The sequence below is a fragment of the Nuphar pumila genome, chromosome 6 (genome assembly GCF_984573655.1).
Source record: "Nuphar pumila chromosome 6, dmNupPumi1.hap1.1, whole genome shotgun sequence".
Lineage (NCBI taxonomy): Eukaryota > Viridiplantae > Streptophyta > Magnoliopsida > Nymphaeales > Nymphaeaceae > Nuphar > Nuphar pumila.
Window position 1 is genome coordinate 39,736,095 of NC_143254.1, and position 16,340 is coordinate 39,752,434.

At 39.8% G+C, this 16,340-nt stretch overlaps 1 pseudogene; it reads right to left on the reverse strand.

Annotated features, from left to right (window-relative positions):
- LOC149834694 (ubiquitin carboxyl-terminal hydrolase 14-like) overlaps window positions 1-5,271 on the reverse strand; it is a 54,374-nt pseudogene extending 49,103 nt beyond the window's left edge.
- Between the last annotated feature and the right edge of the window lie 11,069 nt (window positions 5,272-16,340).

Below are 16,340 nucleotides of genomic sequence, written 5' to 3' on the forward strand. Positions count from 1 at the left end.
AATGACATGTCAATAGTCTACTGTGTTTATTTTTATATAATTGCTCATTTTTAATTCTTGTACATTAGTAGTCATTCTTGTTTATTTATTTTTTCTTGTATTCTAAGTTTTACTTTTTTTACTTAGATTTTTTTGATCTGTTGTGATTTTTTTATTTCTTTTGCATAATTTAAATGCTTGTTCTCCCACATCTTATGATACAGTACAACACACTCGTATCTCAAGCTCGTGCAACACGGGTTTCGATACGCCAATTACAATATTGTGTCTCACCCCTGGAGAAACTGAAAATCAACCTCAACTACTTTTCCAAGGTAGCAATATAATATCTCAATGTTGGTTACAAGTGTGTCTTTAACACGTCATTTTTATTACGCAATTTTAATTCTGTTCTATCTCCAAACATTTCACACCTTAACCATTCTATTTAGTAACATACCATACCAAGAGGATTCTTCCCTTTAATTGCTGATCCTAATGCTGGAAACTCAATCCCATGGTTCAAGAGTTTATACTTATTAGGAGTGTGTTCCAACCAGAGGACAACCTGCTCCAAGGAACTAACTAGTGAGTACGCACCCTTATTGTGCTCTCAACTCCATAAAGAAACTAAACAAGAACTCAAAACCAGGTTTTCTTGGCAAAGTAAGAGCTTTATATGTCAGAAATATGGGGGTCCACTACCTAAAAAAAAGAACTAAGAGCTTCGCATGTTTAAAATCATCAAATAATTTAACAATTTGCATGATCCAAATCTTTTATGTGCATGCATACCTCTTTTAACAGGATCAAATTAAAAGCTGGATGGTTAGGTCCACTATCTAACTGAAGGGTCTCAAGTTTAAATCCCATGAGGCTTATCCACCAGAATGCATATCATAATATGAAAAATGAATATCTCTTCCAACCACATGGTCCCACAATATTCCTCCCTTCTCCTTATCAAGAACCACTTGTGGCTACTATGGATAAATTAACACCTAACTAGCACTAAAAACAGAATCTTCATCTCTAGGAGTGACTTAATCAGGTAAAGCATCACCTTTCAAAATTTTACATGTAATTTAAATTAAAACAAGTTTGGTTGGAAACACCTAAAATGGATCCATGTCAGGCTACTGATTGTCATCTGCAGATCCAACACAATGATTGCATCAAATCTTCTCGTGTGGTCCAGGTACAATTGGGTAGAAATAGGGTCAAATGGGGCAAAACCCAACCCACTAACAGGCCTAAGAGGAAAATACACTCTGTATGTATTAAGGCACAAAACAAAGTTGAAGAAGACTATTAATTCCATATCTGACCTCACCACATCCAAGACTCACTAATGCCACTTTCCAAGCAGTAAAGGAGGAAGCCCCAATCCATCCTTTTAAAGATCTATCTTCACTAAATATTACATCCTTGGAATAAAACTAGCATAAGGGGCTTACATCAAAGCTGGCTATTTGGATCAATAATGCCACTGGCACACTGCCCTTCAAAGAGGACCACGGGTATTAACCTAGAATGAATCGGCAGAATCCCATTTGAAAAGAATCCTCCAATGTTAGTGTCAAAGTCAAGCCAAAAAGAATAGCCAGAGGCTCTCAATGCAAAGATACAGTAATATTATGTCACATGGATCTAACGTGTATTGTTCATAATGGATAACTACAAGTCTACAACCCACAAAAACTAGTGGTATTGCCTATCCTATAGCATTCACATAACATAGAAATGAGATCTACAAGCAATACAGGAGCAGGTTCCCATCTGGCAGTAGGATATATGAAAGAACCGACATAGAAACCACAGGACCAAGATTTGGAAATGGGTTTCTTACCCTAACACAAGAATCCAATTATTAAGACATACATAATTTGCTTCAAATCCTCCCTTCATGCCCAGCTAAAGCAACATCAGTAATTTGAATCAGCTTCATTATTCAGATGGCTCCCCATAATTTGAACTGTTGTGAATGAGAAGAAAATAAAACAGATATGAACAGTTTGACTATATTGTACAGGCAAAAAGTAACTCTTCTTCCATCCTCAAGAGTTGACTTTAAAGAAACTCAGGTTCAGATAATAGGTTTGGCACACAGACACATATATACACTGCCAAGAGTGTTTTCATTTGTTCCTGATGTTTGGGCAAGATGACATATTACTGCGGTATTTCTTAGCCGAATCTTAAAAGTATGGAGTCTATGGACAAGTTGTTCAAAGCGAAAAAGAAGAAAAGATGATTGAAACAGTTATTAGAGATACTTTAAGAATGAAATAGTAAGGAGTCCAAAACCAACTTAAGAAATGAAGACAATCCCTACATATATGTTATTGCTACAAGATACTCAAGAGAGAGAAAAGCAAAGAGGAACGCAGTGCGATATAGAAAAAAATGAAGTGAACAAATTAGTTTTTCTATTCAAGTGAACAAGAAAATCAAATAGCAGCTTACTGAAAAAGTATATGATATCATGAACTTTAAGCTAACCTTTTTCAACGATGAAAAGTCAATGCCAAAAAAAGCCAGATGTTTAGCTAATAAGGGGTCCTCAACACTTTCATCATCTGGGTATGAGAGAACATCTGAACTGCCCAAAACATCGAATAAAAAATCAAATTAAACTCATAAGGACGAGGAAGACAAATAAATGTTTACAACAAGGAATGCAAAGCAAACAAAAACACTTAAAATTCAGACTTACATAGCTGAAAGAACTTGGAAAAACAATAAAATTAAACGCATACCAAAACCTCTGGAACAAGGCATCTCGAAGTAATGAGACTAACGAGCACAAGATATAATAAAGAAACTAATTAAACTAGCAAGAAATCCAAATATAAATAAAGAACCAGAACAAGGTTATTAAAGTTTAGAATAACATTTATAGTCTAAAACTGGCTGTATGCTCCCACAAAATAGGGGATGTTCTACATTTAGCAAGGAAAGGACAAGCAATCAGGAAGAAAAGCAAGTAGAATTGAATCAATTCTATGATACTATCACCAGAAGGTTTTGGCATGATGGCATGCATGTTCCTATGTATTTGTGAGTACAAGAGACAGATTACTACATCCTTCTACTCTATATAAATGAATTATCACTATGGGCAACTAAGATTCTGCAACCTGCATGATTAAGCAACAATTGCAACACAAATTTAAAATATGAGTTTGGTAAAGCTTGCCAAGTCCCCTCCCTTATTTCACCTTTCCAAAAAATTCTTGTTGCTTGGCACATATGGCTTCTCAATTTGAATGTCCATCCGGAAAACTGAGAGTTGAAATTATGAAATATGTGAAATGTGCAATACATATTCCACAGAAAAAAAAAGGTCAAAAGAGGAAGATCATGTACAGTTCATTTAATTTTTCGCAAGAGCAACAACACTAGTAAAGAGCAATTAAGAAAAGTTTATGTTTATAGTTAAGGAGAAAATCATGCAATTATATGCATGTGAGAGATTGTAAACGTGACATGTGTGCATCATCAATTTTTAGCATTGACAAACAAGCAAGAAATGAGATTTCTTTTTGTAATTTAACAAGGCCTTCACAAGAGAAGGTCTAGTCTAGAACCTAAATCCAGCAGATCAGCACATTTTGGTCATCTCATGTGCTTGTGATGAACAGCCCACAATGATCGCCCAGACGCTACTGCCAGTAAACCATCACCAACACAGTTTATCATTTAGCGATCAACTCCTGTGAAACATGAGAAGGGTGCTACCTAAAGTTGTCAAGAAGGGAACGAAAATTTGAAGGCAACAAGAGAAGCAAGGACGATCAAAGTCCACATAAAGCAGAAAGTGAAAATCAAACTGGAAAGCATTTGGGAAGCATGCATTTCATACAAAATCCTACAATGGAAAATGTCAAGTGTGCCTGCCACAATGATATAGTGAAAAAAAAGCATCCAATAGTGCTTTGAGAACACTGTGATTGACTTCATAAGTAACAATGGTGTTTCCAGTAACTTTGGTGACACCCGTTTCAACAAGAACGCTACTAGAAGAATACAGGTCTTATATATCACAGATGCATGTTCATGCACAGGCCACTACTTGAAAGAAAAAACTGAAAGCAGGTTTTGCATGGTGCCACAAAGTTCATTCACTAACAAGCAAAATAATCAACATTAACAGCAACATAGTTGCCGCCCTTAAGAAAACACATGAAGGTGGTCCACGCGACCAGAAAATGTCTTATTCTTTTAATAGACACGACTATGTGAAAAGCTATGCCTTTACAAGTTAGAGAGAGAGAGTCAGAATATCCTGCCTTAAGAAAGACAAACAACTTTTGGCAAAATTGTGTTCAGATCATGATGAACAATCTCAAAACCAAGGCAGCTAAAAAAGGAATTATCCACAAACAGTCGACATAAAATACCAGTGAGCAATAGTCATTACCTGCTCCTTCTAGATTAGCAGTAATAGTTCCAAGTTTTACAGCTCAAGGGTACTTTGTTTCATTATAATGTTCAATAGCATGATTGTTGCCACCGCTGTCATCCCAGTTTCTCCTCCCACAAAGAATCATACCATCCGTCAGATTAAGCCACAAGTTATCAACTTTATCACATTTGCAATATCGCCACCCTGATGGTGGAACAACAACGCCATTGTCAATCTGCTGAAGATTCATAGCATATTCACTCACTTTCTTCTTGTCAGCTACCCAAGATGCTATTTGCTCTTTTCGCTCGGTGCCCTCTGACATTAAGATGGCATCAACTGCCAACCTGACCTGACACCATAAGCATTTCAGATATTAGGTATGCATTGAGTACTTTAAACCAACCAACATGACAATCCACAATCATTAAAAGAATCCAAGCTACTTCATGCTTCTTCAGGTTCTGTCAAATTAGTGAAATTATTTCAAAGTTTACCAATGAGACGTGGAAACCTCATGTTTACAATCACAACGTTTACATGAGATTCTTTTTTTTTTCTAATACAATTGCCCAAGTTTCATTTTTGTAATATTTCAGTTGATACTTTTCCTACTTGCCAAGATGTTCTTGAATTTTCCAAAGAAAAATCATACATCAAAAATCCTTTTATCCATAGTATATGTATGTAATGAGATGTGTAATTTTGCCTTGCACTAATCTAGTGTTTTCTGCAGAAATAACAAACAACAAAGATAGCACCTTCTCGGGCAAGTCAACAGATGGAAATGGAAGTTCAACATAATTCGGCAACACAACAATCTTATGAGTTGCTTCGTACTCCAGTTCTTGGCCCTCAAAACCCCCATCAACACCTGCATCCATGTTTAGAAAAAACCTTGAAACTGCTTTTGCTAACTGAACCACCCCACCTTTATCAACTAAAAGGCCAGAAGATCATCGAGCACAATCTAATCAACTTCAATTCGACAGATTATTCAACTAATTCTTCAGAAATCATACTTATATTTAGAAAAGATTCAACCGCAATAAGCATCTAAAACACCCATAGATCATTGAACAAACAAAAAGAACAAAAAACCTTAAGAAATCAGGAGATAATGAGTAACCATGCTATCAGAGAAAAACTAGGGCAGGACCCGAAGGATACAGCGGTTATTATGCCCCTATTTAACTACATTATGCATCCAAAAATCCATAGGTCAACGCAACAAATAAAAAGAACTAGGTACGATCGAATTATGGCAGAATGCAAAGGATAAAGCATTTAAATAACACAAAGAAGTCAATATTTAATTAGGGATGAATAGGGTTCATAGGTTCCAGTAATCGGAGATTCATTGAATTGCAAAAAAAAGAGTGCTGCTATTTTTATGATCAAACAGAACATCAGGGAACCATTTCATTTGTCAAAAAACTTTCCTGTAACTACACTAACTACCAATAATGCAACCAATCAGACAATATGTAATGACTAGAAGCCTCTCGAGCCTGGGTTAGTGGACGTTAATTTCCAGAGGAATTTTTCTTAAGAACTAAAGGTAGATAAGAACTCTGGTGGCAGCTAAGTCAAAGTCATCGACTAATTCTTTTTATTGAGAGCAGTCGTTGAACCTACAGCTGCAACTAAGAGAAGAGGTGAGTCTACAACTCAGCAAGTTCTTTTTTACAAATTAGACACAACAGTTACAAATGTAATGATCTCTAAGTTTATTATCTTAGTTTAGTTTGCTAACTAAACACACATTTGTTTATAGATTTTACCCCCATTTACCGTTCTTTGTATCATCATTTTCACATTTTGCTTTAATCGGTTATCTCAAAAATAGTCTCATTAGACGTAGCAACCCATATAAACAACTTAGAATCTACGACATTGGCTAGATATTGTTAGAATACAGTTTGCATATGCGTATGGATCTGGATCCAGATCCATGCGCATATTATATGAAACACATGTTAAATAGGATCTCATTAATGGCATTCTTGTAATATGTATATGTTTTTACTTTATAATGTTTAGGGTTTTGGAAGTCGAGCATTGTAGTGCCGCCCCAACCATTGTGAATTTCTCTCTCTCTCTCTCTCTCTCTCTCTCTCTCTCTCTCTCTCTCCTTATTTCCTGTATACAAATCTGATATGGTATCAGAGCATTAGGTTAATCTTGTGCGTGAAGAAGTTCCAGCGTGAACAACAGATCTGAAAAAGTCCCTGAGCAGCGTGCAGATCGTGGTTCTTCATCGTGAGCAGCAACCCAGCGTGGACAAGTCCCACCGTGATCATCTCGTGGTTCGTCAGCGTGAAAAGCAACCCCAGCGTGGACAGTTCCAGCCGTGCAGATCGTGGTTCTTCATCGTGAACGGCAACCCCAACGTGGACAGGTCACAGCATGATCATCTTCTCTTTATCTGAAATCTCATCTTCTGAAAGTTGGTACCTTTTTCTTTTCTTTTCGGTTACTCATTTTTGTTACTCTCGTTCATTGGTATTTGTTTATCTTCATTCCATCGTATGTGTTGATTTCCTCTTTTCCTCAACAACAACGACTGGTTTTCAGACCTGTGTTGGTTCCATATTTTTTTTCTCTTAAACACCAACAACTGGTTTTCAGACCTGTTTTTCCTTTCCTTTATTGTTGTTTTAGTATTCTTTGTGCAACACTTTTGGTAGTGCAGGTATATGCCTTATTCAAGGTTTACTGATTGATTAAGTGATCTCAAATCTGTTTATTTCTTTTCATTCATCTTGTTTGCTTATTCATCGTTTCACTGCTATGGATTACTCTTCGTCATCCAGTCCCTCTGCCAATTTCTTGAGTCAGCTCGTTACTGAAAAACTTACTCATTCTAATTTTTTGACCTGAAAGAGGCAAATCCTTCCTTTTATACGGAGTCAGGATCTCGATGAACATTTGGGTGGTTTAGTTCCTATATCACCACGGCTTATTTTGCAGGAAACCAAGGATGAGAAGGGTGACACAATTACCATTTCTATTAAGAATCCAGAGTATACAGCTTGAAGGAAGCGGGATCAGTCTTTGGTTGCTTATATTACGTCAACACTCTCTCAAGAAGTGTTGGTTACTCTTTCAGATGATTGCACTGCGGCAGATCTATGGAGTAAGTTGTCTCAGACATACTCTCAGATATCAGAAGCCCGAGTCATGTACTTAAAAAATGAATTTCAAAGTTTGAAGAAAGGCTCCATGACCGTCATGGAATACATAGGCCGCTTGAAGAGTATTACTGATCAATTGGTTGTTGTTGGAAGTGCTATTGCAGATAAAGATAAAGTTCAACAACTTCTCAATGGATTGGGCCTTGATTTTGACATGTTTACTACATCTTTATCATGCCTTTCTCACTTGCCCACTTTTGACGACCTCCAAGCGAAACTTCTCCAGCATGAGATGATTATGAAGCAAAGGGCAGCAGAAAATGAATCAGCTCGTCCTCATTCAGTTTTGGCCATGGACAGTTCTGTAGGTTTTGGACGAGGGAATGGAGGACATCAAGGAGGCAGAGGCCGCAGACGTTTCGGGCAGGGAGGACGTGGTATTTTGCCTACACCTAATATTTCAGGGGGTTTTAATACAGAGAATCAGAGGAGAGTGCCCACTTGTTTCTTATGTAACAAAAGAGGACATGTGAAAGCTGATTGTTGGTTCAATCTACAGAATAGAGGAAAACTAAACAAAATTGAGAATAAATCAACTACTGCTATGGACACAAAAGTGTCATCCACAGATGTGCAACAACTTTTGTTATCAGCATTGTCACAGATGACGATCAAGCAAAATGAACAAGGCGAATGGTATGTTGATTCAGGTGCCGCCACACATGTTATGGGTAATGCGGGTAAGTTATCTCACTTATTGCCTTATTTTGAAAAATGTAGTATAGTTACGGGAGATGGAACTTATCACTCCATTAGTCATACTGGCAATGCACATATCCCTATGTCAAAGTCCTCACTTCATTTCTCAAATGTCCTTCTTGCTCCTAATATTAAAAAGAACATTGTTTCTGTAGCTAAACTTGTTGACGATATGAATTCTTCCATCGAATTTACTCCCTCTTCTGTTTATGTTAAGGATCTACGAACGAAGGAGACGTTTGCTAAGGGGGAGCGACAAGGAAACATGTACGTCTTCAAGGAGATTCCTTCAGTGTCTTCGCCCTCAGTCTCAGTCCTCCAGTTGAAGTCGTCCAAGCATTCTTCAATGTCTTTGCCTTCAGAGTCTTTGTTTTTTCCTTCATTGGAAGTTTTTAATTCATCTCATTGTAGTAAGCCAGATATTTGGCATAGTCGTTTGGGACATTGTAGTCGAGGTTTCGTTGAAAATTTTGTATTTGATGGTCTCCTTCCAGAGTCTAGTTTAAGTTCATTTTTTGATAATAATAATAAATGTTCTTCATGCGAACTCTGCAAAAGCCATGTTCTTCCTTTTCATATTATAAATAAAAGAGCTTCAAAGCCATTTGAGATTATTTGTTCCGATGTTTGGGGACCCGCACCTATTCCTTCTCTTTCTGGCAATCGTTACTATGTTGTCTTTATTGATTCTTATTCCCGTTATACTTGGATATATTTCTTAAAACACAAGCATGAAGTTTTTCAAATATTTCGGGAATTCCATCCGATGGTCAAAACAAAGTTTGCTTGTGATATTGTGCATTTACAATGTGATGGTGGAGGAGAGTATTTGTCGAACGAGTTTATTGCCTTTCTTCGGGATAAAGGAATAAGCCGACAGGTTTCTTGCCCTCATGCTCCTCAACAAAATGGAGTTGCGAAGAGGAAACACAAGCACATTGTCGAGAGCGCGATGAGCATGTTACATGATAGCAATGTGCCTGTTAGTCTCTGGACAAAAGTTTTTCACACATGTTCATATCATAAATCGTCTTCCTATGGCACTCTTGGATCAAAAATCTCCCTATTATACTTTATTTGGGCAACATCCCTCTTACGATGAACTGCGTGTTTTTGGTTGTGTATGTTATGTACATATTGATTCATCTCTGCGAAATAAGTTTCAGGACAAGGCTGTCAAGTGCAGATTTGTTGGGTATGCAGATGAATACAAAGGTTATTGATGCTATGACCCTACTACAAAACGTATTAGGACCTCCAGAAATGTTGTTTTTGATGAACAAAATTTTCAGGTCAATGACTATGTCGTGTTGCCACCTCGAGAATTAGAAGTATATGATCCATGGATGAGCGCAGATCTTTTTGCTAATACAGGAGAAACATGTCAAACAAATTGTCCTTCCTTCGGCTCGAGTAGGGAGTTGAATGACTCACAAATGCATGGTGAATTATCTCCAGTTGAGCCACCCCCCGTAGAACGTTTCTCTGGACAGATATACACTAGACGGGACAAAAATACAGAGCCGAGGAATGTGGAGGAAAGCATCGCTAATGATTCAGCTCAAAGTCTGTCACGCATTAAGCATCCTATTCAACGATGGGTGAGTTATGAGACCTTCTCCCTTGATTTCCAGTTGTTTATGTCTCAACTCACAAAACAGGATGAACCCACTTGTTTTAATCAAGCTCTTCAATCCCGTCATTGGATTGAAGCTATGAATGAAAAAATGGAAGCTCTTCATGAATGTCAGACTTGGGAAATAGTCCCTCGACCAGAAGGAAAGAATGTAGTTGGCTCAAAATGGGTTTATAAAATAAAATATAGGCCTGAAGGAAGTATTGACAAATATAAGGCGTGACTTGTTGCTCGAGGATTCACACAACAATATGGTGAAGACTACGACGAAACTTTTAGTCTCGTAGTCAAAATGGGTATTATTCGTATCATTATATCCCTAGCAGTCGATCAAGGTTGGAGCCTTAGCCAGATGGATGTTAAAAATGCATTTTTGCATGAAACTTTAAAGGAAGAAGTGTATATGGAGCAACCACCTGGTTATGCTGAGAAGGATCCTATTGCCTGGGTGTGCAAACTAAGGAAATCTCTGTATGGGTTGAAACAGGCGTCTCGTTCCTAGTTTGAAAGTTTCTTTATGCAGATTCAGAGTTATGGTTTTAGAAGATGCTCTCTGGATCACTCACTCTTTATTTACCAAAAGGCGGACATTGTTATACTTCTTATATATGTTGATGACATTGTGATCACTGGGAGCTCAGATAGTCATGTGCAAGATGTGAAACAGTTTTTAATGAAAACTTTCAAGATGAAAGATTTAGGAGAGTTGCGGTACTTTCTTGGTGTAGAAGTTGACGGACAACAAGACACATTGACACTCATGCAACAAAAATACACTCTTGACCTTCTAGAAAGAGCCGGGATGACGAATTGCAAACCAGCCAGCACTCCTAGTGTATTACATCAAAGGCTGAGCTCTGAAGATGGTCATCTTTGTGTCAACCCTACAACGTATAGAAGTCTCGTGGGGATGTTACAGTACTTGACCTTTACCAGACCTGATATAGTTTATGCTATGCATGCTCCAACGGAGGGTCATATGGAAGTTGTGAAGCGCATTCTACGCTATTTAAAAGGAACTATAGGAGACAGACTTGTTTATCGCAAGAACGATAATCTGCATAGAGGACATGCACTCATCACTTATACAGACGCAGATTGGGCAGGGGATCCAGATGAGAGACAATCTGTCTCTGGATATTGTGTTTATATTGGGCACAATTTAGTGTCCTGGAGTAGCAGAAAACAAAAGGCAGTGGCACGATTGAGTAAAGAGGCTGAATACAGATCGATGGTTGCAGGCACGGCAGAAGCCACATGGATTAGACACTTATTGAGTGATCTTGGGAAGACAATTATTCAATCATTTCTTTTATGTGACAATCAAAGCGCAATAAACATTGCATGTAATCCTATCCAGCATAGCAGAACGAAGCACATTGAGATTGATCAACATTTCATACGGCAGAAAGTCGAGATGAAAGAGATAGAACTACGTCATGTTCGAACAGAAGATCAAGTGGCAGACCTGTTTACCAAGGGATTAACAGGACGTCAATTTTGGCTATTGAAGAGCAAGTTGTACATGCTCCAAAATCACGTACAACTTGAGGGAGGGTGTTAGAATACAGTTTGCATATGCGTATGGATCTGGATCCAGATCTATATGCATATTATATGAAACACATGTTAAATAGGATCTCATTAATGGCATTTTTGTAATATGTATATGTTTTTACTTTATAATGTTTAGGGTTTTGGAGGTCGAGCATTGTAGTGTCACCCCAGCCATTGTGAATTTCTCTCTCTCTCTCTCTCTCCTTATTTCCTGTATACAAATCTGATAGATATATGAACCACTCACAACAACATAGTTCAAACCAGCCCAGACTATGGACATAAGTGCTATAGTTGCTTGCTGGTTGCAAGCCGAGTGTCACAAAGTGCTCATCGGTTGATAGTCGAAGAGCTCGAGTGACTATACTTGTACTCAAGGAGCTATACATGGCCTCAAGGTGTCGATAAGCTATATATGCTCTCAAGGTTTTATGGTTCATGCTACACTCTACATGTGTCTAGTGAGCAATATTTTAACTCCTAAAGGTCACCGAGGAATTTCTAAGCAAATTTTAAGGTACACACCTCCAACAATTCCCTAGATCATGATATACCTAGTAGAGTTCCTTAACATGTTCTGTGTTGTTATCCTATGCATATTATTCTTTCAACTTTTATTTCTTAAAGTTAGTGCCTTGTACAATTATCAATATATGTCTACTAAATACTTTTGACATGTATTTACATGTTATATATTTAAGGATAACGACCTACCACATAGTCCACTTATTAAATCATGACACTTACATTGCCCCTCCTAAGACATAAGCATGACATTTTCTAGACAGATCCTATCCTAAAACTCTGAAAACTCTACACTCATTTCTCAAAATCATATGTCAATCTTTACATACAGTAATGTTATGACTTTCTCCACATAAGATACATTCATAATTAAATCATGATATAAATTAAGAAACATGCAACATGTATCATCACATTTAAGCATCATACTCATCAAAGTTATGGATTTCTAAACATGCTAAACAGTTGTTTTATTTAAAATAAAATAAAACTAGCATACTTAAACACATAAAATCACATTGAAGGATACCTAAACCAACTAGCATGTATTTTTATTCAACTAAGGAGGAAATTGCAAATGTTCACTTACCTAAAACACTTAAATTTTAATTCTAAGGAATAACCTTAGTCTTCTTGCAAGTTCTGATCTAAAATAGATGAATATATCGTATCATCATTTAATGTCTTGTCTTTGTAAAAATTATGAAAATACTCCTACATTTTAATGCCAAACTCTTACTTCATTCTTTCAGAATTTGTCATCATATCTTCTGCTAATGGATCCTACTTAAAGAAAAGATCTAAGGATCCAAAAATTAATTGAGTCCCATCTCAGGGTACCAAGTTATGCCTTGTTTACTAATTGGCATACCAAAAGCAAAATGGTGTTTTTTTTACTCTTCGACCACCCCTGGGTTCTTATAATTTTTCTGATTTATTTTCTCTTTATACCACACCTAATTCGCATCCATTACAGTTCATAGGATCTTTTGATAAAATTCTAAATCCAAATCCACTCTTATTCCAAAGCGGATCATTAAAGTTTCAACTATAATTGTGACTGGATCTTGGATCAGATATGCCCGATCCAAACCTTTTCGTGATGGCTTGGCACAAGTATGGCATTAACACTGAAAAAGACTTAGATTTGGACTAAACCCAACTGGATCCTACTAGTTTTGGATTCACTTTAGGTACACACGATCTAATTTTAGTTTGGATCAAAACCCGAATCTGAGTCATATTGAGAAAATTGAGGTCTTTGTTATATCGATTTTCACTCTCTCTCTCTCTCTCTCTCTCTCTATATATATATATATATATATATATATATATATATATATATATATATTCTAAAAACTCGGCCGACTCAGTTTAGACTGAGTTAGTCTAATCCAATCATGGGCTCGACTCAGTCTGTCCAGACCAAGTCATTCTGCTTAAACTGTGTCCAGCTTAGTCTGGACAGACTGAGCCAGTCTGCCAAGCAAACAGACCTGACTTGGTCTGTTCAGACCGAGTCGATCTTGTCTAATACAATCAGATCTGACCCAGTCTATTCAGACTGAGTCAGACTGTCACACCTGATTAAGTTTGTTCAGACCGAGTCTGTCTGTCTACACCACTTAGACTCTACTTGTAATAACCGAACAAAAAAAAAATTAAACTTGCATTCGGGTCGGATCCGGACCCGACCCGGACCCGAAAGGGAGGCACCGCCTCCCGTGTCTTTTGAAGATAGCGATGCAGGGGTTTCAAAGAGAACCCCGCCCCCCTTCTTCCTCTCTCGATCTCTCTCCCCCTAACGCCTCTCGCCCTCTCGTCTCCGTTCCTTCCTGTGGCCACCGACGCCGGCAACTCGCCGCCGGCCACCATCCTTGTCTCGGCTACTGCAGGCATCGACGGCAGCCGACAGCCTTCGATGCCGACGCTGTTGCCGCCAGCGACTTTCAGGTACGCGCCTTCCCCTCTTTCGTTCGTCTCTCTCTGTCTATCCCTCTTCTCCCCTCGTTTCTCCGTTACGCAGAGAGGGGAGGGTCGAACCACCTCCCTGCTTATGTTACGGCAAATGGGGCAGAGGAGGGGCTCGCTTCCTCTCCTCTCTATGCCCTCTATCAAGGCAGGGGAGGGGCCGAGCCCTCCTCCTTGCCTTTTGTTACGGCAAAGGAGGGGCTTGCCTCCCTCCTCTCTGTGCCCTCTATCAAGGCAGGGGAGGGGACGAGTCCTCCCTGCCTCCTATTACGGCAGAGGAGGGGCTCCCCCCCCCTCCTCTCTGTTCAGCTCCCCTCTCTGCTCCCTATTAGGCAGGGGAGGGGCTGAGCCCCCTCCCTGCCCTTTTGTTAGGCAGGGGAGGGGCTGAGCTTCCCTCTCTGCTCCCTATTAGGCAGAGAAGGGGCTGAGCCCCCTCCCTGCCCTTTTGTTCGGCAGGGGAGGAGCTGAGCCTCCTCCTTGCTACTTGTTACGGCAGGGGAGGGGGCCGAGCCCCTCTCCGCTCCCTTTTCTCGGGCGTCAGGCAGAGGCTTTGCCCTCTGCTTGTTTGCGTATTCGACTGGCAGGGGCCAAGCCCCTGCCTCTTTGTGTATTCGGCAGGTAGGGGCAAAGCCTCTTGCCTCCTCCTTTGTGCTAACGGGTGGGGGGCTTGACCCCCTGTCTCTTTGCTCTTCTGGAAAGCAGGGCAACGCTTCGGCCTCCCTCGTTGCCTTCGTAAGGCAGGGGCACAACCCTGCCTACCCTTGCTTTCGAAGGGCAGGGGAGCAACCCCCCTGCCTCCCCGTTGTTTGCTGACAGCATGTCAGCAGGGGCTCGTGGCCCTGCCCCTGCTTCTTGCGCTTATAGCAGGTGCGCATGTGCACGATGCCCCTGCCTCTGCTTTCCTGTACGTCAGGACGACGATAGTGCCCCTGACTTTCTATTTTGGTATTAGCTTGCTAAGATCGTTTCTTTTTCAGCTCGTACGACAGATCCTGCTCGCGCTCCGCGACCTGAGCCGCCAATCGCGTACATCCGCGGATGACAGCAAGCTTGCAACTCTCAAAGGTAAGGGAAGATTGCACAGAAGACTTGGACAATTGAATTGAGATCAATTAACTAAAAAGAACAATTAAATAAATATATATGCATATATATATCATATATATTTATATGAGTACACATTTAACTCAAGGACGCGGTTTCGCGATCCTTGTCCTTTACTTTGCCATTGTGCATCACGCAAAGGTTCTGCGTTGCACTCCTGCTTACAGTCTTTTCTTTGTCATCGCGCTTTACGCTAGGCTCTTGCTTTTGCATATGTGTTGTTACTGCCTTGCTATTGCAGATGATGCTCAGGTTCTCACTCATTGCATACGCATTTGAGGCATCTTTGTGGAGGATGCAAGAGACATCTATCTCTCCCTCTTGCGACAAGAGTTCAGTCGGGAGTGAGCGGCACATCCTCGTCTAAGGAGAAGGATACCTCGCAAGGATCCTAGCTCTTCGTGTGCGCAGTCCTGCAGAGTCGACTTGAGATTTTAGGGAGTTGCGCAAAAGCATAAAAGACTGCTCCAAATCGAAGCATTTGAAAGGATGTGACCGGCTGGTTCTGCTCGCCTTTTTGGCATATCTTGGGTGATCCCGAATTGGGGGTTCGAGCGAACTTCTTAGCGGGTGTTCTGTTGAAAAACTCGTATCCCGTCTATCGAGGCCGGTATCGAGTCATGCGAGACATGTAGATACCCCGATAGCGGATGTGATTCGAGATAATCACATGCATAATGTTGGCACAAGGTACTGCTGTTTTAAAAGATAGAGTAAAGTTGATAAACTTTACATCTTTGTGAAACACTCCTGTTGAGGCTTCTATTGACGAGCTATACCCCCTTCATCCTAGAGTACTTGTAGTCGTGCACAACACGTCTAGTACTGCAATGATCGGATGAGACGGTCGTGCGACCTCGAACAACGCTAAATGCAAAATATTGTAATCACATAAATGGCCTCACATTTGCCTTCACAGGAAAGATGCTCGAGTGGTTTAAATACCACAACATAGAATGGGTCGTTAGTTAAGCAACCCCTAACGTACCTATTCGCTTCTTTGTGTCTGTCAAGGGAGAGGACAGAGCGGTACAAACTCCAATGGACAGGTTGTTAACAATCACCCTACGGGCAACGATCCGGCCTCCCCAGTCATTGGAGTTAGGGGAAAGAGGCTACATTAGTTAGCTCAACACTTCTGCAGAAGTTGGATGCGTCCGTGGCACAACCTCCTTTGGGGAATCCTCTCTCGGCTAAAGTCGTCCCTTTGGAGCGAACTCAACTAGCTATTCGGGTTATTGAAAATACATAGAATAACAGACAC